This window comes from Anas platyrhynchos, chromosome 16 (genome assembly GCF_047663525.1).
Source record: "Anas platyrhynchos isolate ZD024472 breed Pekin duck chromosome 16, IASCAAS_PekinDuck_T2T, whole genome shotgun sequence".
Taxonomy (NCBI): domain Eukaryota; kingdom Metazoa; phylum Chordata; class Aves; order Anseriformes; family Anatidae; genus Anas; species Anas platyrhynchos.
In genome coordinates this window covers 7276935-7302906 of record NC_092602.1, presented here as the reverse complement: position 1 = coordinate 7302906, position 25972 = coordinate 7276935, and the positions used below count along the sequence as shown (strand labels likewise).

The following is a 25972-nucleotide window of genomic DNA, read 5'->3' as shown; positions in this document are numbered from 1 at the left end:
CAGCAGGCAGGGGGTGGCAGGAGAACCCTGCTCGGTAATGCATTTTGCATTGTGCTGCATTAACCCAGACTAAATTACCTTTTATGCTGCTATGCCTTGGCTAATAGAATAACACAAACCAGCAAGCAGCAAAAGATAACTTCGTCCTTCTGATCGCTGTCAAGGGAAAACAGACCCTTTATTCTCAGCCCATGCTGCCAGTGCGAGGGCAGGTTTCTAGATCCTCCGGGTGCCCCTGGAAGGAAGCTAAGAGTTAAAGCTGGCAGCGCCTCGCTCCCTGTGTCACGAGCACCACGACAGCCGTCTCACTAGGTGGAAAGGAACAGCAAGCGCTCCTAATTGAGCTTCGAGCTGGTTAAGGAAACACAAGTCTATTTAAAGGAGTCAGAGCCTTTTTAATCTTCCCTCTCTGAAAGGGAAAAAAGCCTGCATAAATATATCTAACCAGAATTAGAGCTCTTAACCCCTAGAGAAAGCCCTGTTTGTCTCCTTCAGCCCATTGTCCAGCATGACAAGGGCTGCTTCTCTGCAAAAGGCAACGTTAGCTAATTGCTATTTGAAGTCTTCCCTCCTACAGAGCAGAGCAGCAGCAGCCCCTGCTCCCCTCCCATGGCAGCTCTCTACAGCACACACTTCCCACTCGGGCAGCAAGTGATCAGCACTCACGGGGCCGGATCCTGCTCTCTGAGGCAAGCCACAACTGAGACCCGAGAATTTGGAGGCAGGGGGGCAGCCGGCCCTTCCCCCTCACTCCCTGCTTGGGGCACGAGGGCCATGATATGGGATGGACCTACAAACACTACAGGACCTGCCTGCAGGGCTAGGCTTGTGCCAGTGTCCCCCATGGCACCGCTATCAGAGGGGCAGGGAGGGAGCCCCATCTCGTGGGAAATGCTGCAGCAGCATTTCTCTGCAGAAACAGCTCGAGAGTGGGTGCAAAGGGAAAGCTACTGGAGACAGAAAGGGGGACAACGCATCTCCTGTGAAGCTGGAAGGGACAAAGTGGAAAATATCCTCCAGCAGAAAGGCCTGCAGCCATCATCACAGATGAGTCAAGGCAGCAAGGCAAGAGAAATATAAATAGGAGCACATCTGACTTAAAGCTGGGCAGTGTTAGGGATGCTTTTGCCTAAGCTGGTGAGAAAAGCAGTTTGTCAGAAGACAGACCAGGCATTTGAGTGATGCTTACTTGCAAGATTGTTTGTTTGTTTTTTAAAGTGACTACTACACACACACAAAAAAAAAAAAAAGCCTCATCATGAGCCACGATGATTTTCCCTTAAGAAATCTTTGATATTCACTGTTTCCACCGAGCTCTGCAGAGAAGAGAGCCCTTCTCTGGAAGAGCAGGGCACAGCCAGGGCTGGGGGAGCCACTTTCTAGGAAGATATAAGGGCTGGGGAGGAACGTGGCACGGCACTGCCCTCTTTGGGCAAAACCACCCACTGATTGCAGGCTCGCCACTGTCTTTGGTTCAGATGTTGTGCAGAACTAATTTTCTTTGCATCCTGGTGAACACGAGTGACTTTGTTCCCTCCCTACAATAAGTGTGGGGTAGGAGGTGTACATAGAGAGCTACTGCCTGGCAAATAACAGGCAGCTGTTTGCTCAGGCAGCCTCGCCTGTACTAACAGATGGTCAGGAGATGCTGTCCTCCTCCAAAACTCACCCACCCTGCTCTCTATCCAAGCCACGGGCTCGCCGAGCCTTGCCACCACTACTGGGGGGTTCTGCTCCTCAGTGGGAGAGCGCCAGCACTGATTCGTGCTCCTGGTCTGCATCTCCAGCCCTGGCTGGGAAATGAGACCCAAGCAGAGCAGGGTGGGTGACTGCACGGGTCCCTTTGCCCAGCCCAGTGCTGAAATCCCTGCTGAGGACCGGGGCTGATGGCAGGCAGCTCAGGACAAAAAGCTCAGCAAATCCCAGCGCTGCAAAGGGCAGCTAACTGCCTTATTGGTGATGCAAGAATTGGGAAGAGTCCCCTTCCATTTCATACCTCTTCACAGCTCCCCTGGGAAGCAGTTCTGTCTTCCCAGGTGGGACGGCCAGCATTAAGGACAGGCGCTGGCCTCCTCTCTGCAAGGTTATTTGCTAAAGGAGCCACAGAGCCAGAGGTTTGAGCTCTGCTGCCCGTTTGTATACATGATAAATTGTGGAGCTTTTTTTTTTTTCCCCTTTATAGGAAAAAGGCTTCGTAACCTGACTGCAAAAACATACGGTAGAAAGAACATCCTGGAGCACGGTGGAAACAAAGAGCAGAGGATGGAAGAGAACAGCAGGTGAGTTGGTTGCTGCAGATCTTACCTTCACGTGACCACGCAGAAGAGGATGTGTTAATGGTGGTAGGCAACTGTAAGTGTGGCATGTCCTTATCTGGAAGCATGGGATTTCTCCAGATACCTGTGAAGAAAGAGAAAGCAGATGAATTCATTGAAAGAATTCCCTCAGGACCTGAAGAAAATAGCTGGGTGGAAGAAATCCGTCCGCCTCCCCCACACAAGCGTGCAACGCAGCAGGGTGCAGCTCAGGAGGCAGGCACGCTGCCAGGGCACTACTGTGCACAAAGAAAACCCTTCAGCCTTTGCTGCGGTGCTCGGGGATCCCACCAGGAGACACTTCCCTGCTGGAGGCAGAGGATGCAGCCCTGCAGCCCCCTCGGGTGAGGCAGCTCCTGCAGCATCCACCAGCTGGCTCCGGAGCTAGCGGCCAGCTCTGATGCACCATTCCCAAACCACAGCAGGGACTGGGAGCTGCTGGTTTGTTAAAATCAGCCATTTGGCAGCGCCTGCTCTGAGTAAAGGGAAGAAGCTAGCAGATGTCTCCAAACTGGGAGCCTGTGGGTGCAATTCAAAACCTCTTTTCCAGCTCTCTGTGTACCCGTGGTACAAACGCATGCATCCGTGCCCATACAGGACCCAGAACGATGTTCCTGCAGTTTCAGTCAAACTTCTGTGCAGGTAATAATAGCTCAAACGAGCTCTGTGCTAGCCCCTCTCAGCAGCAGGTCTTGCCAGACTTTACAAAGAGGGGGGAGCCACGTGGCTTCTTGCTGCATTTGGATGGAGCCTATTTTTGGGCTCTTTGCTGGCACGCAACGCTGCTGTAAGCGATCACCTCCGAGGTTAATTAGATGAGATGCTTCGGCAAGGTCTCTGGAGGTGCAGGATTTCCTTTCCTCCACATTAAGCCCTTTTATTAACACTTCAATAGATCTTGACATCGCGGTGCCCCTGCTACGTTACCTATCACACCGCTGGCAATAATGGCAGGGCTTCTGCTGGGGATTAGGGGTGAGCTACAGAGAACGGCAAACATCAGAGAAAGCAATAAGAGCAGAACACGTTTAGAAATTGTCGGCTATTGCAGCAGCCCCAGAAGTCACAGCTGTGCTTGTCCCCACTGCAATCAACCCAGCACTGTGAGAACAGCATGAAATATTAGAGGCACCACAGTGCCCAGCGATGTCCCTGGCTCGGAGCCCTGCAAGTGTCACGGGGACTGGAGATGTCTGGAAGCTCCGAGAGCCCTGCAAGAAAAGGACGGCGTTCTCAGTTCAACACGACGTTAGGCGCTTACAAAAATGACTTGGCTTCTCTGCCCCCGAAGCTTGCAGGTGTTTGTTTAACAGCCTGCATAAATTGAGGCTAATCACAGCTCCGGCAGCTGCTGAGGAGTCCGACAGGCGGGAGGACACGGCCCCGTTATCTCGAGTGCAAGCTGAGCAAGCTGCTCCCGAGGGGAGAGCTAATCTATGCAGCCCCAAACGAAGCAGCCGGCCTCTCGCATCCACGGCTTCACGGGGGAGAAGCCGAGGACGGGGGCTGAATGGGATTAGGGCTGAGCAGGGAGGGGATGCTCAGGGCCACGCGCTGCCTGCTGCCAGGGAAACTGCCCTGTGACGAGGGCAGGCTGGGGTCCAGGGCCGGTCTCCCTGGGGTGGAGCAGGCTCGTTGCCCAGCCTCGTGTCCCTTGGGACCTCGGAGCAGGATGCTGAGGGAGGTGGGCTCCAGAGCCCACCAGGCAGTGAAGCAAACAGGCAGCCCCCCAACATACCTAGCATTATGCAGCCCCCTCCTTCCTGACCTACGGAAAGACACAAATAATGTGTACCAAGCCAACAAAAGCAATTTATCTAAAGCATGCTTCTGTCAGGAGCCCAGACTCCTCCAGAAAGTGGGACAGTTTCCAGAGTGTGCCATTTCCTAAAAAGCAGGGCGGGTTTCCTGGCTTTGCTACACCCTCCTGGCTTCATTCACACATTTTAGCAAGCCAGGGACGAGAGCAGGGCAGGCACTTGGCGGCAGCAGGTCCTGCTGACCGCGTGGTTCTGTCTCACCTTGAGGACCCAGCAGGATGGGGCAGCGTCCCCCAGCCAGCGCCGAGCCCTTCTAGGGGGGCAAAAAGGGCTCTCTCCTTCCATCAGGACACAGCGCTGCACCCGAGGGCAGGAACACAGCAAGGGGGGGCTCCCAGGGCTCATTTCAGCCACACTCCCAGCAGCCTGATGCAGGTTAGTGGCCATAGCAGTTCGTTCCCTTTTCCTTCCAGCCTGTCCCCGTGGCACACCCCAGCTCCTGTCCTTACCTGGGCAACCAGTGTCTCCGTGGCTTCCCCCAGGCTAGCACGCCCCAGCAGCTCTGCTCAGTGTGACAAAGGGAGGCCGTCAGCCAAGCACAGGACAGGCTTGGCCATAAAACCCAGCACTGCACATCCTGGAGAGCTCTGCAGGGACAAAAGTCGATGTGAAATCACAAAGCATACATGAAATCTGCCTCCCCACGCGCCCGTACGTCCATCAGCAGAAGGCAGAAGCAATGGACTTGTGCTCCTGGCATGGCAAAGGCTAATGATTTCTGGGCACTCGTAATTGTTTCCGATCAGACTGACATTCACAATGCCTAACCCCGTAACAAGGCCACGGGGAGGCTGCAGTAGAACACTAATCACACGCTCAGCCCTCGCTCATTAGCTAAGCACGGAGCCTGGGCTTCCAGCAGCCAGGACAGGCTGGATCCCGGGGGAAGGAGGCTCACCGAGAGGTGGGGAATGGCTCAGCACCGTTAGGGACTAGCTCAGTTGCTCCCCGTGTTTCAGTTTATGCCAGTCTTGTGCTCCCTTGTTATCCTAAGTGCCTGCCTCAATTACAGGCTTTATTACGCACATGGCTTAAACTGCTGAAGAACACAGTGCTTAGAGATTTAAAACCCAGCCTTAACGGTGGAAGTACTCATTCCTGCCAAGTACAATGGTCTTCAGAGGAGGATTTTCATTAGCTACCCATCTTTAAAGCCAGGCTCCCTATCACGGTGTTAAGCAGCAGCAGAACTGTGACCACCGATCAGCCTTTTGCTAGGGAAACCTCCCCACACTGGAGCAGGCAGCGTGCCCCTTGATGGCAGCCAGCTTGACTGTGATTTGGTGCAGTTCACCCCGGGTGATTTCAGAGGGTCCCACAGCCTGAAATCAGCCCTCACACCTCAGAGAGGCAACAGGGACTGGGCTCAGGACACAGCTCGGCTGCAAGCTGTGGGATCAGCTGAGGCTGGGACTGTGCAGCCTTCCAGAAAGGGGCTGGAGAAGGAGAGACAGTGAGAAGGGAGTGCTGGTAGGTCCCCTACCTCAGAAACAATAAAGACCTGGTTTGTAGACAAGCTGGGAGCTTGGGAGCACCCAGCTGCACCCATCACCCCCTATCCATAAAGCTGGTGCGGGCACTGCTCACCTCCATGGCCACCACTTGCACAGGACAGCACGCACTGGGCCTGCGGTGCCTCAGCTCCATGATGCTTGGGATGTTCCCTCCCCCTTTTGCTTTAGGAAATGCATAATAAGATCTCGACACAAGCTGTGGAAATTGCATTCCTTTATCTTGCCTGTGCTAAGCCAGGAAGAACACGAGCAACAGCCCGAATACAATTCTCCTCCCGACAGCAAAGAAGTCAGCACCTCCCTTGCCCCTCAGCTTTCCGCTGCAGCTGAATTTCCATTTCTGGAGCTGCCCAGCCTGACCTCTGAGCACAAGCCCCGCAAAGGCCAGGCAGTGCTCCAGGGCTCCATTCCTGCTCCTCAGGACAGCCACAGAGAGAAAAGCCAGCAGTGCCCAGACACTGCATCACGAGGCATTGCCAAGAGGAGGAGGAGGAAGGAAACCAGGAGCCCCTCAGGGAGCATCCTGGCACACTCAGGCTGGGCAGCAGCAGGCCGTGTTTCTCTGTGGATACCTGGACCAGAGCAACAGCTCTCCTCTTTCATTGCAGAGAACCCACACAACAGGCAGGCAGTGGTCCAAGCTCTCTGCTTTCAGGCACTTGAAAAGCCAGGACTCCCACCCACACAAACACACCTGGCTCCCTACTCAGGGGTCTGTGAGCTCCCAGAAATTAGCCTGGATCTCCCTACAGCACGGAGGAGCCTGCAGGAGCCTCCGTAACAAATGGCCCAGCAGAATGCCAGATGGCTAATAAATCCAGCCTGAACACACCACCAGCTCATGGGAGCGCTGAACACTTCCAGTGCCTACAAACAGGCATTATAGACCGAGCTCAACTGGAGATGCTGGCTAAATCCAGTGTTTTGAGCAACTGCTGTATTAGCAGGCTGGGCAAGGCATGCAGTCAGGGAGCCAGGGCCTGCCAGAAGACAGGACAGGGCTATTTTGCAATAAATATGTTGTATATCGTGTATTATCCAGCTCTGCGTGCAACGTCAGGGTTACAGCAGTGCCTCTGGAACCCGAGCAAGACAAAGATCTCATTGCAGGTCCTCACTCACCCTGAGGTCACGCTGCCACCAGAGCTCGTGAGCAGCCTTCTGAGCCCCACGCAAAGGGAAGGGGCAGCTCCACTTTTCAGGTTGTCCTTGGGAAGCACAAGGTGAAGCTGGTGTTTTGACACTGGATGAGATACCTTTTTCAGACGTTGATCAGTCTCTGACTTTTTTCCCCGAAGAGCCATCTGGGAGACTCTCCTAAAGGCGCAGCTGACCTAGATGACAAGAGACAGCCCGTCAGCATTGCATGACTGCAGGAAACAGGCAAAAGGAAGGGGGCTGACAGAAGGAGAGCTCCTCCATCCCCAAAACAGAGGAGTCTTCTCTCCTTGCTGCTATCCAGCAGTCACAGGTTGTCATAAATGGAGATAAAATAGGACAGGGGACTGCAGCAGTTAAAGCCTCTCCCGTCTTCGTCTAGACGCTCTCCAAGCATGCATCCAAGCCCCTGACAGCTGAGGACTGATGATTACAGAGTGAGCAGGGACAGCTCTGCTCCGATGCCCACCTCACCCTGGAGGAGCTGTCTCCAAGTTGACGGTGCAGCCTGCTTCAGACGAATTGGTCACAGGGATCAGCACGTCAGCAAAGCTCCAGTACAGCACCTTCGGAGCTCTTAGCAACAGCTCATGCTGGAAGGAAAAAAAAAAATAGCCTTGAGCCATCACGCTGCAAAGATGCCATCCCTTGTGCTGGCAGCTCAAAGGACGGGCATGTAGTACCTAATTTTCTTTTGGCCCCGTTGATTTTCTGCAGCTCTGCCTCCAGGTGCACACACATGGGCAGCTCGTTCAGCCTTGCAGGAACACTGGAGGAGGAGGAGGTCTCTGTCCCACTGGGAGCAAGTGAGGTGGCCTAAAGAACAGAGACAGCAAAAGGCATTGCAGGACAGCTGGGTTAATGCAGAAGAGGGAACGGGCACAGCCAGGCATTCCCACTCCGCCTGGCAGCCACGTTCACGGGCTCTCAAGGCTCTCAAATCCTAGGCTGGAAAGCAAAGCATGGCAACTGTCAGCACTCACTGCCGTAAATAGGAACATTTTGGAAATAAACTGCATCTTGGAAATTAATCTGTGTTGCCTCACTGAGGGTTAGCACCTTACATTTGTAAAAAAAACAAAAAAAAACTCTTATGAGTCAACAGAAAAGGAAGGAAGGAAGACATTTACTTGGCTGGAGAGTCCTAATACAGAGCTAGCAGCAGGCAAGAAACCCGAGGAGACTCACTCCTGCCTGGCTCAGGTTGCCCTGCTCCAAAACCCAGGATTTTTATATCCTTGGGTCAGACTAATTTCTCCTGCCATCACAGCAGCAGTGTTGTAAATGGCTTTTAAATGTCAAACTAGCACTTGAGTGCTTCTAAGGCAATGCACAACACGCACCAGGGATTATGAAAAAATCAGGCAGCATTAGTCAAGGCTGGGCCTTAGCACTTTAGCCAGAGATGACTTTGGCGTTCAGCATTCACAGCACATGAAGCTCAGTGTTCCTCTACTCCTGAGTGCTGCCAGCTCTTTGGAGAGCCTTACAACTCTGGTGAGAAGCCGGCAGGAGCATGCTTTGGTCACCTGGGAATTTGCAGAGCCTCTGGTGCGATGCTTTGGGAAATCGTTCTGCAGCTGAAGTCCTGCAGCACGCCGTGGATCGCGCGTTCCCAGCAGACTCCTCTGCCACTGTGCTGGCAACTTCGTCCTAGCTCCAGGCTCCCTCGTGCCAAGTCTGCGCTCCATCCAGCCCCCAGACAATCTGTCCCTGTGGAGGGAGCAATGTGTTGTCCAGATCTTTTTTTTCCCTGGAGCAGAAGTGGACTCATGCCCAATATAAAGCAAATCTGGACCCGTAGTGCTGTGTGACACTGATATTTCCATCTCTTCCAGGTTATCCCAGACACCCGAGGGTACTCAAAGTGCCTTCACCCCCCAGCCTGTCAATGGGAGTCCAAGAGGCAGGTAACTGGAAGCAAGAGCATCTTCCAACACCTCCAGCGTGCTGGGGCTTTCACCCCCAGCCCTCACTGAGCATCCCTCAGGGCAGGTGGCTGGACACATACCCCAGCTCGCTGCCCGTGGCACACAGAACAAGCACTGCTGTGGAGTCAGCGTCCTCATTCCCCCTCCACACACGTGTATCTCGAGGGTTAAAATCAATAATCCTCTCTTCCTCTACCCATATTGTTAACACATCCAGGTAAGCAGGAAAACAGCCCCCTGACAGAGCTGTGTTTTTTCTCTTCACTAACTCCTGAGGGGCTGCTAGGCAGAAGCCTTTAATGAATCTGACAGAACTCCTAGCACAGAACAGCTCTACTATTTGATGCAAAGTTTAATTTGATTTCTCACTTGAGTAACTGAGACATCCTTGATATGCTTCCTTCGGCTTCTCCCCAGATGGATGTGCTGCATGTAGTTAACACCAGGACTCACCTGCATTTCACCCTCTGCCTTTGCTCCACTCTGCTCCTAACACTGACATCCCTCAGTACCTCCCAGGGCCGCAGAGCTCCTGCTCCCATCCAGGTGACCAGCTCTGGTCTTTGGAAAGGGCTTTCCATTCACTCACCCTCCTTTAAGCCAGGGGAAAACTGAGGTTGAATGGTGGCAGCAGTGTGACCCCAGACGATGTCGCAGGCAGGGGCTGAGGTAGGAAACGCAGCAAAGTCTCTCAGCTGAGGTCAGGACCAGCAATCTCTGCAGGGCAGCAGTCGTGGGAAGCAGCAGTTCCTTCCAGCTTAGGCTGCTGTGTTCCTCCACAGCAGCAGCTCCGTTCCAGCAGCAAGGCTTGCATCTATGCAGCACTTCAGGAACAGCTCAGGTACAGGGCTTTGAGAACAGAGCAAACGTTGTGATTGCTATCAAGTCTGAGAAGTATGGAGAGGAACATGGTGGTGGTGTGTTTTTTTTCTCTACTTTTTTTTTGTTATCTGCTGACAGGACACGCTGCAATGGCAGCCAGGTGCCCAGGCACCACAGACCTGCTGAACCAGATCCACTCTTGACACGGGAAGACCCCCAGCGTCCCAAAGCCCAGCAGAGCAACGCAACCCCACACGATGGCCAGATGCAGACAAAGGTCCCCCCAGGACCCACCATGACCTAGGTTTCTGCCTGGTTCACAACTCACTCGTAAGCCAGCACAAACAACACTGGTTTAACTCAATCTGTTCACCTCCAAAACCTCCGAAGCACAACAGTCAATTTCAGAATCTTAAAGCAAACCGTTAGGGAGTGAAAGACGGATTTGCAGGCATTAAAGCCACAGACCAAGGAGCAAACAGCCACTTTTGATTGAGAAATCAATGCCTGGGGTTTACAACATTTCACACTAAGGAGCAGCAGAGATACCTCATCCCCCCAGGGCAAGGGAGGAGACACTAGAACCTGATGCTTCCAATAGCTAAAGCAGGCTTTGCATACCTTGAGTCCGTGGGGTATGACATGCTTTCAAAAGAGACTGCTCAGATCAAACTGCTCAGAAGAGTCCGTTTCACACCTCTTTTGGGCAGCTCGTGCCCTGGGTACAGCTCAGGCACAACAAGTGACCTCCAGGCCAGCTGTGCTGAGGTCAGGGAGCATCCGAGTGAAGCACCGACCCACCAGATGCCAAGCTGCTGCTAGGCGGCCACGCAGCCCTCGCTGCAAAAAGGTTGTCCTGGAAAGGAAAAAAGATAGCCAGACTTGATTGATCAAGGTGCCAGAGGGAAGGAGCAAGTCATGAAGGAGAAAGGAGGAACAATCCCTGCGCCCGATGGGGGCTTTTACAAGCAAGAGAGACATGCTGACAAATTGCAGCGGACCGCTGGAACCCCTGATTCTTTTAAAAGCACTGCTTTTCTCTCAGCTTTCTTCTCCTTTGTATACTGAAACCCCATCCTCAAAAGCCATCACAATGCCTCCAGAGGGAAAAAATACCCTGGCACAAGGCAGACTTCCCTTTAGGCAAAGTGAATCTGCGTTAGCTGAGCAGAAAGGCTTTCATCTCAAACCCATTCATTTCCAGAGCACTTGACCCAAAAGGAAGCCTCCTTTATTCCTTTAAAAGTCACTTTCTTTACCCAGGTCCCGTGGCCTCAAAAGGGAGCCATTATGCAGCTTTCTGCTCTCACCACTGCCTGTTCGGGGCCCTTTCTCTCCTCCAGCCTGCAGCAGTGGCAGTCCCTGTGCTGTGCTCCTCAGCATCCTGAGTGCTGTGCCCCCAGGAGGGCAGGCAGCACCAACACCCTGCTGCAGGAGCTGAGCTCAGCCCCCCCCCCCTGCTCCCCAGAGCCTCCTGTGCCCCTGCCAGGCTCCGCAGACCCCCTTTGCCTGGAGGTGGTGACAAAGCAGGGGGGGTTCACCATTGGAAACAGCCAGATCTGACTGCTTCTGTCCTTCAGCAAGAGCTAACACAGCAGGAATAGCCATTAGCATCTGACTTATTTCCATCGGATGCTGTAAGCAAAAAGTTCTTTTGCATAAGGCACGGACAAGGCTGTAGCTGCAGGGCCTGGGTGACTGTGAACAGCTCAGCAATGCCACCAGATGCGCTAGACAGAAATCAGCTCGTGCAAACCGTGGAGACGGGGCTCGAGGAGATTATTCCTCCTGAGAGAGCTGTGGGAGACTGTCAGAGCTCCCCAAGAAGCTGGCTGTGGTCTGCACCTCCAGCAGCTTGCAAACCTCATGGCCCCCACAGGGGTGTCCCCTCACGGCCTGGGACAGGCACCCACCTCTAGCACGAGCAGCTCCAAACACCAGAAGATGTTACCTAGAGGGGACACAGCTCAGGAAAGTGATTTTATGCTCAGTCAAGTTCTAGCCCATCAAGTCACTGCTTCAGTGCTGAATTTTGCAATACTTGATGTCCAGCCTAAAGGCCCAGCCTCAGGCCAGGGAAACAACAACAAGATTCTCAGCTCAAAATCAGAATGAATTTCTACCCCTCCAAAACGGGGAGCAGAACTTGGACCCCATTCCCCAAAGCAGTGAAAAAGCACAAGTGCTCCAACACTGGTTGCATGAGATCTCTTAATTCCAGGTGTTTCTTTTTGTTTGTTTGTTTGAGCAGCACTCTGTGCACATGTTGAGGGATCTGGCTTACTCACTGCACTTGGCCATCCTGGAGGGAGGGAACAGCTGCATCAGGCAGGACTGGCAGCAGAGAAAACTGCACTGGTGGTGATTCCTTAAGCTGAAGTGCTCACCGTGTACAGGAAGGTGACAGCCAGCATAAGCTACCTACAAGGCTTTATGGAATAAATCCAACGTGCTTCAATTCAACCAAACCATCTCTGCAGAAGCACTAAAATCTAAAAGGAGGGCATTAAGGGGCAGGAAACAGGAGGCAGGATCTCTGAATTGCCTTTCCAGTGAGGATGTGGTCTGCTGGAGGATGTGAGGGCAGCACAACTATCCTGGCACACCAGCAGTACATCACACAGGAGATGCAGCAGCTCCAGCCCCAGAAAGGGATGGTGTGGGCTGAGCGCCCTGCTGGCACAGCCCTGCAGCATCTCCGAGCACGTTCAGAGCAAGTCGCTGCTCAAAGGCAGAGGTGACTTCTGAATCTGCTTGGGTGATTCCTAGCTATTTAAAATTGGGTTGGCCTTTGCTTGCCTTTAGCAACACTTTCATGGGGCTTTTTTCTTGCTCTTCATTTCCCTCAGCTGACTACCTCTGCAGCCACCCTTTTCTGCACAACCACCCAAAAAGCCAATGAAAGTCATTAAGGAAAATACTTCCCAAAGCTCGCAGAGATGAACAGGTTCTATGAGACTAATTTTTAGGACAACAGTGGAGGCAGGGAGAGGAAAGCTTAAGACTTCCCGTAGCAGAAAAATGGATCTATTAAAGCAGTGGGTGCTATCAGGGAAGTGACCAATTTCTTGCCAACCAGCATAGCCAGACATTTCTTCTAAAACAGATCCGTCTTAGCTTCTCCGGAGCATGACAGCTTTCCCCTCTACCTGCCTGAATTGCAGCAGCCTAGCTTGACAGCTCTAATAGTGCAATTCAGTTTATTGACCTATTAGCTGCCACCTGCTTGGGACGCAGCCACGGCAGATTTGCCATTGTGTAAGCAGCAGAAGCAGCAAACATAAAACCCTAAATAAATTTTCAGAGGCTGTGAGCAGTATAATTAATCATATGGTCTTTCACGAGGCGGCAGCAGCAGCAGGGAAGCAGACAGGGGAGCACAGAAGGCAAAGCTGCAGGAGGAGGACATCAGGGCACCCTTCTGCTGCCTCCCCCCGGCTGCCAAAGATGAGGCACGAGCCAAGGCTGGAGCCTAGGTCAAACCCCATTTCACTGCTCACTCGTTTCTTGAACCTGAGCGAGCGACTGTCTCCCACAGCAAGCTTTATTCGTGCACATCCTTGATCAGCAAATAAGCGGCATTCACAGTGTTTGCAGTTTTTAAGTTCAGAATGCTTCAAGTCCGCTTCCCGTTGTGCTGAACTTGCATCTCCTCCTTTCCCCCGTGACCTCTGAATCTGGCACAGAGCAGCCAGCACAGAGTGAGAGCAGAAAACAGACATCAGAGAAAGAAACAGAAGGGAAAGCTTTCAGCACCCTGAACTTGGTTCCTTCCAGCTCCTCAGTTGGCAAACGCACAGAGCTTGTATCTTCCTCGCTGCCTGTATCTCACTGCGATCTCGCCTTTTCTGCTCCCCTGCCAGTGCACCGTTTTGGGATGCTGCTTCCTGCTGCCCACCCCATGGCTAAATTGCTCCACGAAGGCGCACACACAGGCGGCTGGTTGGAAAAAGAAATAGGAGGCCCTAAATCTTCCTGAGTTTAGGACATGGCACATCTCTGCCCCAAGACCTCCTGCCGTGCTACCTGACAGCAATGCTCTCCCTAGACACCCTGCCCTTCAGCTCATCAGCAGGAGCAAACAGAATAGCGTGGCCCTTAGAGAAACCTCCTATGATATCCACTTTCAAAAGCCATCAGGGACTCTTGGTGACACTTGGACTCATCAGGATCCCAGAAGTGACAAGTTAGGAGCCAGCAGTACCTTTCTGAAGGGTGATGACAGACGGCTTGGCTAAGCCCTCTGCTCCTCCTGCCTTCCATCTTCCCTAATCCAAGCCGGGTGGTCAACACAAGGTCCTTGTACTGCAGACAGAGGTCCTGATCTGTGAAGACAGAGATGAGAAATCAAGTTTTTATTTCCTGCCACTGAAGTGGAGCCAGGCCCTGAGCTCCAAGATCAGCCCATCTCAGAGACACATCTCTTCTTCCACCTTTACTTCAACCCACTGCCTGCTCACTGGGTGGCTGGCATCCCTCCCGCTCTGAGCGGCTGCTGTTTCTCTAAGCAACATCAATGCACTGCTGAGCAAAAGTCCCCCTCAAAGTGGGGGTAAAAAAAAATAAAAATATATATATATATTTATATATATCTATTTTATTATATATATATATATATATATATATATATATATTCCAGCCTTTGAGCCACACTTTTAATATCTTTTTTTTTTTTTTTTCCCCTGCCAGAAGAAAGTAAATTCCTTATGCCAGCTGGGCTGCAATCTCACCACCACATATCTCTGCTTCAGCCCTGGCTGCCAGCCCCTCTGCACAGATGGCAAACGCGAGGCTCGTATTCCCTCCACGCCACCCCTTCTGCTTCTGCAGCCCTTGGCGCTGGCCAGGCAGCACGGTGGGCACCAGGCACTGAAGGGCAGACAGAGCTGGGCCGACCACCCACAAAAAAAAACAAAATTCAAGACAGATCCAAGCGCTGTGGATGCCTTGGCAGAGCTGCTCTGGTGGCTGGTAGGGCAGTGGCAGCACCTCGCTGGCACCACCAGGAGGAATTGCAGGTTTAATGTGGCAGGGCCCTGGACAACTCTGATCGTGGTGAGAATCAAAAGAAAGGGACCTGGAGGCCCAGGACTGCCTCCGTTTTGGTGCATGTGTCCATGCTGCCTGACTGGCACAGAGCACCCAGCCCCGGCCAAAACACCCTGCTTGGCCTCACCAAACTGAGCTGGAGAGTGTCAGATGCTGCCATGGCACGGCAGGGAAGGGAGCAGGTTGTTTGGGGATGGTGACAGATCAGCAGCCACCAGGTCACACTGCCTGGCTCTGGCTGTTGCACGCGGGCAGCTGAATGGCATCTGTCAGTCGCCACCCTCAAGCTGTGTCTCGAAGCCAGCTGCCATCCCACTCCCACCCAAACCATCCATCAAGCATCGTCTGTGTCAAGCTAGTTTTTATTTTAAACCTAACGTCTGTAAAGTGTTTTGCCTTTAAATTATTCTGCAGACTCACTCAGTTAAACAGCATTTCCCAGTCTAGACAGAACAATCTTGTTGTCAGTGAAACAGATTCACCCTGACATCCCCACGGTGCGTGGTGATGCGGTTGCTATTTTGGAAAAACAGAAAGAGCTAAAAGCTTTTTCTCTTACGGTTTTGAAATGATTCCTGTCCACTCAACTTCAAACAAACACCTCAATAAATGATCCAGCCGTGTTTGATCTCTATTAGGAAGCCACATGGATGGAGAAAGGGGAAACGGTTTGGCATCTGTGTGATCCGACATCTGAGTGCTTCCTGCAAGATGCCTGCCCTCCTCAAAGGGAGGAATTCCCTCTCCTGCTCTGGTTTTCCAAACTGGCTGATTTGGCTCTTGTCTCCAGACTGCAGGCTGAGGAGTGCAGTTTGGAGCCCTCAGGTCCCCCTAGTGTGATACCAAGGACTCTGCTCCCAAGCAGGGACTTGCCTGATTCTCCGTGGCTGTGGGGCGAGCCGCAGGTGACGGGCATGAAGATGCAACCGAAGCATCAGCAGCCTGAAAGAGATATCAAACCAAGTCAAAATATATCCTGCATGTCAGCTTTGCCCCCATGCCTCCTCTTGTCAGTGCATGAGAAGCGACAAACGCTTCCTTTACATTATAATTAAAAAAAGAATTTCCCCCCTCATGAAAAATCTGCACAAAGGAAAAGGTAAAGCAGGCAGAGCGTTTGACAGCACTTCACGTGTAGTCAGCTCTGCTGTAGCCTGCGGAGCTGTGAGAGCGAAAACAGCCTGATCAAACCAAAAATAATATTTTCCCCTTTTGCTCTGTCAGTGACAAATCCTTGATGCCTGCAGTGAGAATAACGTACACCAGCTGGGGAGCTTTCATCTTGCAGTAACACAGCTACCTGCCCAACCTGGCACAGTGGTGGGGGAAACGCATTGAGATATTACCCAGCATCAGATTCACTGCAAGCACCAATTCTGATGTCTTCAGCTGGCTTGAGAGCATCCCGAAGCCACAGGGTCCACCTTCAAACCTGATGCTACATTAAGCAGTCCCTCTGCTCTTGGCCTTCAGCCGATCCGATCACTGCAGAAGCCATCAGCACGTGAGAGGTTGTTCTGCGAGAGCCCCAAAAGCAACAACTAAGCAAAGCAATTCACATTTCAACGCACGTGGCATCAAGGTTGCGAAATTCTCCCATCCCAAAGTGCTCCCAGCAGAGCCTCTGGGTAGACCTGAGCTCCCTTTTCTGCCAGAGGTGCCAGCACCTGCAGACAACAGGCTGAGAGCTCTCTCAAGCTCCCCCAGGTGAGACAGGTAGGCTACAAATGCAGCACAGCCATGTTCAGGTGTGTTTTCAAGCACAAACAGTGGGATGGAGATGTGGACACCAGCCCTTTGAGGTGGCCAGGGCTCCTCCATCGCACACAAACCAGCTCACCTCTCCAGAGCAGCTGCTCGGGATGGAAGCAGCAATTGCTGGTCCCCCAGCTCTGGGGCAAAACCTCACTGAACTAACGAGCTGGCAAAATAAAATATAAATGCCTCAGGAGACACGAGGCATTTAGCAAGTCCTGGGCCAGCAGAGCCCACTTCAACGTGGAGCTAGTGGTTGCACATCAGAGCACTGTACCTGCTCCACCTCGAGACACTTGTGTTGGAAGGGTTTGATGACTCCCAAGAAATGCCAAGCCAAGAAGCTTTTAGGAACTACTGAACTGCCTTTTGAAGAGGCAGGAGATGCATGTACCTAATCCAGTCTTAAAACTAATGATTTAATTTACCTTATGTGTACCAAGCCAGCATTAATGAGCATCTCCCAGTAGTATAACATCGGAATGTTTTATCTGGAGATTATGCTGATTAAATCATCAGGTGCCATAATCTTCCCTTCCCAATAAGAGGAGTAAAAAAAAAAAAAAAAAAAAAAAAAAAAACACTTAAAATATAGACATAGCCCTCTAAGCCACAGCAGGGAACTGCACATTTGAGCACTCTTCTTGCTTAGCAGAACGTGCCCATGAGGCTCCCCATCCTGGAAGATGTTGTTCTAGCTGGTGCGGTGCTCAGAAGGAAAATGAAGGCACTTGTTCGGAACTGAAGAGAAGCCAGGAGACAGAGGAGGAGCTTCGAGATAGTACAGGTGCTACACTGGATGCACAGCTGCTGCCTGAGGCCACTGGGTCACTTGCTGATGGGACAGGAGATGAGGATGGCCTTTCAGGTCACAGCTAACAGTTCCTTTGGTTGAACGCACAAGGTAGCCAAGCTTCCCAGAGCTCCTTCAGAAGATCTCTGCATCCCTCAGCCCTTCTCCTTGCCCCACTCCTCAAGGAGCTGCACTGCTCCGAGGGTGAGGCTGGTGGGCACCATCCACAGAGCAGACACCTCCCTCCACCTGCCCCCAAAACCTGCCTTTTCACCAAGGTTTTGCTCTGCAAGCATCACTGAGGAAATGCAATGGGAGCTCCTGAGGCTATAAATCTGCTTCCAGAACACCAGACACTGAGGCCGCCGGTCACGCAAGCTACAAATCCAAGTGGCTTAGATTCCTCGTGCAGGTAGACAACACCTTAGCAGAGGGGAATAAAAAGAGAAGCCTGCTGAAAACACCTCCATTCCACCTCTCTCATCTTCCCATCTCTGCCTGCACCACCTCTTGCTGTACACCGAAGTGAAGGAACAAACCACCTACACCCCGACGAGTCAACGAGACCTACCTTGACTTCTTCAAACAGTTATCGCCTGCTGACAGTGGGTTTCCAGACCCAGCCTTTGGGACCCGATTGCAAACACTTTCCGGCAGCTCTCTGCCACGTAATCATGTTTGGGTACTTCACATCTAACGGCTTTGTCTGCTGCCTGCTTGGATTGCATGCAGAGTGCTCCAGAGCCCTTGGGCACAGCACTTCAGAAACAGAACACCTTTTATTTAAAGCCAATTCAAAACCGCAGCGGTGAGTTTGAAAGCTTCCCTGGAGAATGACAAAGGATCTTGTTAAGCTTATGGCAGAAGAGGAGGGGTCCAAGGCCAAAACAAGACCCTACAACAGAAAGCTCCCTCTGCAAAACCAAACTCCAAACATGGCTTATACTGATCTCTGGCACAAACAGGTCTCGAGTAGGCAATCCGTATCTACAAGTCCAAACCTCAGTTTGATCAATATTGACTCGCCCTTCCAGCCAGTCGTTACGCAAGTCAGCGTTGGTGTTTATGAAGTGAGTGGATTTTGTGAAAGAAGGGTGCTCAGCAGCTGTCGTTAGATTTGCTTATTTGGAAGTTGGGTCAAATAGCAAGCTTTTGCCAGCAGTTCTGAATGTGGGCTGCAACCACCACATTCACTGTCTAACTTTCCTCATAAATACAATAATTATTCCGCTGTTGTAAAAGCTTTGAAGCCTTCAGAACAGAGAAGCATTATCTGGAAGTTTGATACCACAATGAAGTTTTCAAGAGGAACTCTATCCCACTAACACCAGCCCATGGCTTGTGCAGAAAACACAGCTCCAGCCCTGTCCAGACGAGGAAAAAACTGGTATGGTGCAAAAGGATCCACACTTACAGGCTCTGTAAGGAGGCATTTTCTCAGCAAGAGTTATTCTGACAGACAAGAGAAGGAATGTTCTGACTTGCAGCTCCACAGATCTGCAAGCTGTAAGAATTCTCCCTTTGTGAAAATTATTATTATTCACTCCCATGGCCCTGTGAGCCTGCATGACGACTCACAAAGCAGAGGATGGATGCGTTTCCTTCCCGGAATACCTTTCAAATCACAGCTCTGACCCAAAGCCTTTCTCACCTAGGAGCAAATCATCATCTTACCATACAAAACTGGACTTCGCCAGTACGATTTAAGTGGAAAAATGTCAACTCAGAACAATTCTTCACATCCTTCTGATGTCATTTTACAGTAGGAATAACCTGTTCTGGCCCTCTCTCTCTGTAAGTGTCTCTGCCTTTCCGGTGTGAATAGCATTTCCCTTCTGGCCTTTTAGTTCAATTAACATGGGCCCCCAAAAGGCTCAGGACTTCAACACTTCTAAATGAAATGCCTTCAACCTCTAACGCCACTTGTCCTTGGCAGGACCCTTGTTCCAGACAACCTTGACATTTTGACAGCATCTTTACATTCACTTTCCCTGAGCAAATGCACGCTACACTGTTGAATTTTTGGAGTGGAGAGAAAATCTTTCTCTGAGTAAACATCTACACACTGCATGGAATTGCATGTCAAGCCACTCAATAAAACCACCCGGCCTGCCAGGAAGAAGCTTGATAAATCTTTGGTACAGATGCCTTCTCCCCCCTCCTTTAAATCCTGTACACAGTCCTCAAAATCTAGAGGAAGGTTTCCAAACTCACTGATCATCCTCCTTATCCTGCCAGCACCACGTCCACTTGTGCTTCACCCTCACCACTCAGACAGCTGTCTTTGGAAACAAGGACCTGGAGAACACACACGGAAAAGCATTACAAAAAGCCACAGAGGTTGCTTTCCCTCTACCAGAGCTTGAAGGATGTCGTGGTAGAGAGAGCGAGTGCTGTCTGAAAGCACCACCATTTTCATGTCTTCTCTTCTTAAAACAGCAGACAGCCCTGCAGGTATGACAGACCCGGGGATGACGTTTGCCACCTTGGTGACAGAGGCCACCAGCGCCGTGTCACTCTGCTACTGCTCACTCGCAGCTGCTCATTCTCTCCTAAGGAGAAAAGTCAGTTGAGGGACTTACTCTTACTTCACTCCCGACAGCCAAGGTGTCTGATTTATTATTATTTTTTTTAAATATATTCCTCCTCTCCCCAGGCTGGAGGCAGAAAACCTTCACGGCAAATCAAAGCCCACAGATGTCAGGCTACTTTTCTTCTCCTTTACCTACGTAATGCCACGGACAGCCAGAGGCAGAAAGCTGCTGGTCCTCAGCAAGATGGATTTCCTTGTCTCTAACCAGTTCGTTCCAGCTTGGAGGGAGAGATCCTCCTTTTAGCATCACATTACGTGGGGCTCACGCTCAGGTCCCTTCTGCGTCACACGAAATCCTCCTCTTCTGCTAGCATCTCTGCAGATCCTGTTGTTACATACAACATCCTGCACTAGCAAGAGATTAATTATCCTCTGTGAGTTACCATCTGTCAGCTGATCCCATTAACAAACCATTCCCATGTTTTCCACCTACTGCAAAGGAAAAAAAAACGCTCACAGTTCAGGCTTTTTTTTACTTAGGAATTGCAATCAGCTTCTTATAGCCAACTGCCAAAGGCCAGCTGATTAATGGTAACTAACCACACAGAAATCTGGTCCCCTGCTCTCGACTGAGCCTTAGCCCACCCAGCTGGACAGAGACAAGAGGGTAATGCTGGAGATTACATGCTGAGAGGTACAGGTGGAGTTCTGACATAGCCAAAACCCTACAGAAGATTAAGTTGCCCTAAGACCCGGAACAGAAGCTAAGGAAGCAGAAGGGGACCCGTAGCTGGGTCCCAGACACAGCTCAGTCTTCAGCAAACCACTCCTGTGCCTCTGCTTCCCCACCTGAGCAATCACACGTCCTCTTCTACTTTCCACAGAAACCTTTGAGATTTGTGTATCAAAAATACTATATGGGGAATATCACTGCCAGGACAGACAGCAGCATGCACTGGATACTCTTCACAGCACTGACCATGCAGGAAAGCAGGATGCTCTGGCACTGACGCTAGCTTCCCCTACCTTGCTCAGTAGCTATCAAGATTGCCACAGCAACAGGAAGACAGAGGAGAAAACTATTTCACTGGAATGTATTCGGTTGCTTTTTAGTGGATTGACATAAGAGTTCGTTTATAAATACATCAAGAGCATGTCAGTGTGAAATTGGAAATGAGAGTGGATGGCAGCACTGTGAGCAAAGTACACGGGGTGAGAAGATTAAACACACAGGTTAACCCGAACGAGTTACAGACTGAGACCTGGGGGAGAATGCAGAAGCTCAGCTCTCATCAACTCCACTGATTAAGCAACAGAAACCCTTCTCACTAACGCAAACTGCTTCGTGATTGCTTGCCTCCATGCTGTCACAGCCCTGACGAGCTTCTGCCTCCAAAAGGCCTGCTGTCAGCGAGCAGGGGCAGTGCTCGGCTGCGCTGCAAACGTCTGCTTTTCCCCTTGGGAAGGGAAAGCCCACAGTGCTGGTGCTTGCAGCAGGCTGCTCCGCTCCCAGCATTGCCACTGCTCTCAGCCAAGCCACATAACAACACAGGAAACAACGAGGGCCAGTGAGGTTGTGCTAGAGGCTGAGGTCTTCCCCAAATCAAGGAGGCTCATTAAAACAGTTAACAGCACAAGAGCAGCTCTGACAGGACAAGCAAGCCACAGTACCTTCACTTTCCTTTGTGACAGCTTCTCAAAAGGCTTCAGCATTTAACTGAAGAGGTAAGTGGTACCTCAAAGGGTACATTCAACCATTTGTTTTAACAGAGATCAATTATTATTCATCTACTTTCTTAAAAATAAATATATATATATACACACACACGAGCAAGAAACTCCACCTACCTTTTCATTTTATGATGCAAGCAGAACTGGAGCTGCATCCACATGTCCTGATCCAACCACTCTCCAAACCCACAGCAAGCAGTGCAATAAATCTGTTCGCTTGGACACACTTCAGTCACCAGTTCCAAACAGGACTTAAATCAGCAAGTAAAAACCTTAAGACACCATTTTTAACCCTGATTTGCATTTGTAGCCATTTTAATTAAAGATCACTAGCTTCCATTAACTGGTAAAGCCATTAAATAAATAGGAAAGTCCTAAAGGCAATCACTGTCAAAAGAATTCTAACTCGATAAAAATAAGGGACATCAATAAAGTGAAAGGAAAAATGCATGTCTCATCACTTTCTGTTCAGATATTTTTTCCTCTCGGGATTTGGGACAGAATATGTGGATGAAAATTAGAATTAATGGAAAAATGACAAAGCTACCTCAGGCACGGGGCAAATTCAAGATTAAGTAAATCAGTAGCTGTTTCTAGGGGGATTAAGTCCATCTGTTCTCAAGGCCTAAAATTGATTGGCTTTGCTTAAAGCCTTGTTATTTACTGTTCAGTCTTGTTTCCATGAGTTCAGACACCTATCCTGCTCTGTGGTGGTGAATGGAGTGAAACCCAGCTGGTGGCCAGTCACCAGTGGTGTTCCTCAGGGGTCAGTGTTGGGGCCCACCCTCTTTATTATCTTTATTGATGGCTTGGATGAAGGAACTGAGTGCACCCTTAGTAAGTTTGCAGGTGACACCAACCAAATTGGGGGGATGTGTCAACCGACTGCAGGGTAGGAAGGCCCTGCAGAGGGACCTGGGCAGGATGGGTTGATGGGCAGAGGCCGATGGGATGAGGATCAACACGGCTCAGTGCTGGGTCCTGCACTTTGGTCACACCAACCCCATGCAGTGCTGCAGGCTTGGGGCAGAGTGGCTGAAAAGCTGAGCAGAGGAAAAGGATCTGGGGGTGTTGGTTGATGCTCACCTGAACACGAGCCAGCACTGTGCCCAGGTGGCCAAGAAGGCCAACAGCACCCCAGCTTGTTTCAGGAATAGTGCAGGCAGCAGGAGCAGGGAGGTGATTGTGTCCCTGTACTTGGCTCTGGTGAGGCTGCACCAGTGCTGGGTTCAGCTTTGGGCCCCTCACTATCAGAAGGACACTGAGGGCCTGGAGCGTGGCCAGAGAAAGGCTACGAAGCTGGGGAAGGGTGGAGCACAAATCCTGTGAGAAGCAGCTGAGGGAACTGGGGGTGTTTGGTCTGGAGAAGAGGAGGCTCAGGGCAGACCTCATTGCTCTCTGCAACTGCATGAAAGGAAGGGGTGGGGAGCTGGGGGTTGGCCTCTTCTCATGGGTAACTGATAGGACCAGAGGGAATGGCCTCAAGCTGTGCCAGGGGAGGTTCAGGCTGGAAATGAGAAGACATTTCTGCTCAGAAACAGCAGTCAGGCATTGGGACAGGTTGCCCAGGGAGGTGGTGGAGTCACTGTCCCTGGAGGTGTTCAAGGTGAGGTTGGACGTGGTGCTCAGGGACACGGCTCAGTGGGTGACACTGGTACACTGGTGGTAGGGGGGTGGCTGGACCAGCTGATCTTGGAAGGTCTCTTCCAACCTTAATGATTCCATGATTATGATTTTAAAATGTTCTTTACACACATTTATTAACTAAACTAAAATCAGGAATATTTAAAAAGTACTCCTGAATGGAGAGGAAGAATCTCAATGCCAGCACTGACTCCACTGCAAAGAAATAGTTTGCATATAACACGGTATTTCAACAGTCCTAAAGTTTAAACTGATGTTAAACATTAAGGGTTCCAAACTGAGTAGAACACTGAAAGAGTGGAATTATTTAACTGCATGAAATGCAATGTTTTAGTAACATCAGATTTCATTAAATTCATACAGGACACCTGCTTTTGCTTTCTGAACACTTATAAGCACACTAAGTTTTGAGCCTTGGAACCGGACAAACTAAAACTAGGAACAGCAAACCTTAAACATCCATCGTTTCGTGTTTGCTATTTGCTTCTGTGGAACAAGAACCCAAAACATGTTTTAATCTTTCTTCTGAAAGGGGAAGAACCAGTTATTCACAAAAGGTCACAATTTCTTGCTCTTTTAGGTTTCATTTTTCTCAGTACCTCAATAGCATAAGAAAAATTGCAAACAAACAGGGCTTTTGTTGCTAATCACTTTGGCTCTTTACAAACTTCCAGACAAAGCACGAGCTGAAAAAGAATTTATTTTGTTAGCATTCTTCCTAGTAAAAAGACTCTTCTGAAACTTTTCAGTGAGCATGATGTCAAAAAGCCACTGGAAGTTAGTTCACTGATCAGGCTTCCTGTACATCTGAATATCTAACAGCTGATCAAGTGCAAAATAGTAATTTTTTCCCCAGCAGATACACAGTCCATTTCCCAGGGTAATGAAAAAAAGTACCTAACATGAGCTAACAGCCAATTACAATTTAACCCTCAATAAGTCTGGTTTCAGCAGAAAGTTTACCTTTCTTTAAAAAAAAATAAAGTAAAATACTATAACCAGCAGTTAAAACACGTTAAATTTACTTTAAACGCTGCTCATAATGAAAATTAAATATTTTCATACCTGTAGCAAAGCCATTTCTGTTCACTGAGGGTTTGAATTCTTCACAAGACTGATGTTATGCAAACAGCAGACAGAAAAGACAATTTTCTCTTAGAAGTTTAGCAAGACCTTGTCCATCTCCTTGAGTAACTTGTCTTTTGTTTCCAACCAGTGGCAGGAAATACTCATTTCTACAGCTGTCTATACACTTGATCACCAAACGGCTCATCCTCACCACAACACACTTTGAGCATCCTTCTAGGATTAAAAAATGTACTGTTTCCCCGCATTCACAATAAGACACCGCATTTTTTATCATCTCCAGCTTTGTAAATGGCACAGGCCATTACAGAACAGCCTGCTTGAGAAAAAGAAATGATACAATATTCATTTGTTTTGTTAAAGGAGAAGAATTTACTTTTTTACAATGATCAGCTATGGTAAGAAAGACTTTCATTTCATTAAAATTAGACACTAAGCATGAAACAGCCTTAAAACAAAATACCTTCAATGTAGTAGTTAAATTTTAGCAAAAAGATGGCTGCAAGACCACACTCTGGGCTGCCAAAAGCAGATACTAAACTTCAAAGGCTGATTCAGGGGCAGTGGGGAAATTGACAATGGACAGGGAACAGAAGGGAGTTACTATGAACATCATACATCCTTTCTGAACATCCAAGATCAGTGCCAAAACGGAGTAAGAGTTTGAAATCAAGTGTTGACAGCTCAGATCCCCACTGAAGCACCGCCCTGAATCAGTAGCAGTTTCTGTAACCCATCTCCCCAGTCAATAAAGCAATACACTTAGATTTCTGCCTTCCCACCCTGACTTCTCACTGTCCTTATTCTTTCCTAGCTTTTTTCCCCCGCTACAACTTTCCGTCCAAGGTTTGTGCCACAACAGCTGCAACCCAACAAATCCCAGTACCAGTAGCTTGCTCAACACAGCTGAGGGGTTACAGTGGGGTTCCAGAAGGGAATGGTGCAAGAGATCCACAGGGGTTTGCTTCCAGGAGACCATTCAAATATTCAAAGGGTGCAAACTCAAGATGCCCTCCCTCCACCCCAGCTTCTGCAATTTAAGGCCACAGCTACTGGAAAGATGAGTTTGGGGCTGTGAGAACAGCTGTTGTTTCCCCCTCATCTGTTTAGGGATAGAAATGATGAGCTGATGGTGATTCAGATTGAGCTGCGGGGTCGAAGCTGTGTAATTAAGCTTCTATGATGTGCACCTGTATCACACCTGGCTCTAAGAGGAACTGCTACATTTCTATGCCTTGACCAATACCTTTAAAGTTACCCTAAAACAGGTAACAGATAACAGCAGTAGAGAAATCACCTGCTGTCTTGCCAACTTGCTAAGACCTTCCCAAAACTGTACCAAAGTTTCCAGCTATTTCCCCAAACACGTATGAATAAAATGATATAGGCAGGAAATAAATCCTGCTGTTTACCTAATGCTTTTTATTATAAGAACTATGATGACCATCTTAAGGCTCATTGACAAATCCTGTTTGGTACATCATCATCTTATAAAAACCTGCCACACACAGAGGATGTTAAGTCATATTAAGTATGCTTCTACCCTGACAAAATACAGCCTGCTGCTTTCCACCTGGCTAACTGCAGCAAAGATGGCACGTTTTCCAGGGGTGGGAAGCAGCCATCACCTCCTTTCCCCACCACAGCTCCAGATCTCGCTCAAACTCTAAGCACAGTAAGAGCACAGAAGGTGTTTCAGCCAAACAGGCAACACATCAGAAGCTCAGCCGTAACACTTGACTCCAGATCTGTGTAGGTGCATTGGTTATTGGGATGTGACTGCCACCCAACTGCAGCGAGTAAAAGAAATGGAAACAGATG

The 25972-nt window shown here is 50.0% G+C and overlaps 1 protein-coding gene across 7 annotated transcripts in view; it reads right to left on the bottom strand.

Annotated features, from left to right (window-relative positions):
• The window catches only part of SRRM4 (serine/arginine repetitive matrix 4), a 70234-nt gene extending 54034 nt beyond the window's left edge, over positions 1 to 16200 (bottom strand). For 2 of the 7 annotated variants that reach the window (XM_027469888.3, XM_072024293.1), the window contains exons 1-10: positions 15956 to 16191; positions 15483 to 15551; positions 13765 to 13885; positions 10182 to 10416; positions 9328 to 9587; positions 8337 to 8520; positions 7491 to 7623; positions 7277 to 7400; positions 6772 to 6983; positions 2305 to 4722 (exon numbers count right to left, since the gene is read on the bottom strand). The gene's annotated coding sequence lies outside the window, so the exon portion shown is untranslated. Of the gene's footprint in view, positions 1 to 2304; positions 4723 to 6771; positions 6984 to 7276; positions 7401 to 7490; positions 7624 to 8336; positions 8521 to 9327; positions 9588 to 10181; positions 10417 to 13764; positions 13886 to 15482; positions 15552 to 15955 lie in introns of all 7 variants that reach the window. The other 5 variants (XM_072024292.1, XM_072024291.1, XM_072024296.1 and 2 more) reach the window with 5 other exon arrangements.
• Positions 16201 to 25972: the final 9772 nt, after the last annotated feature.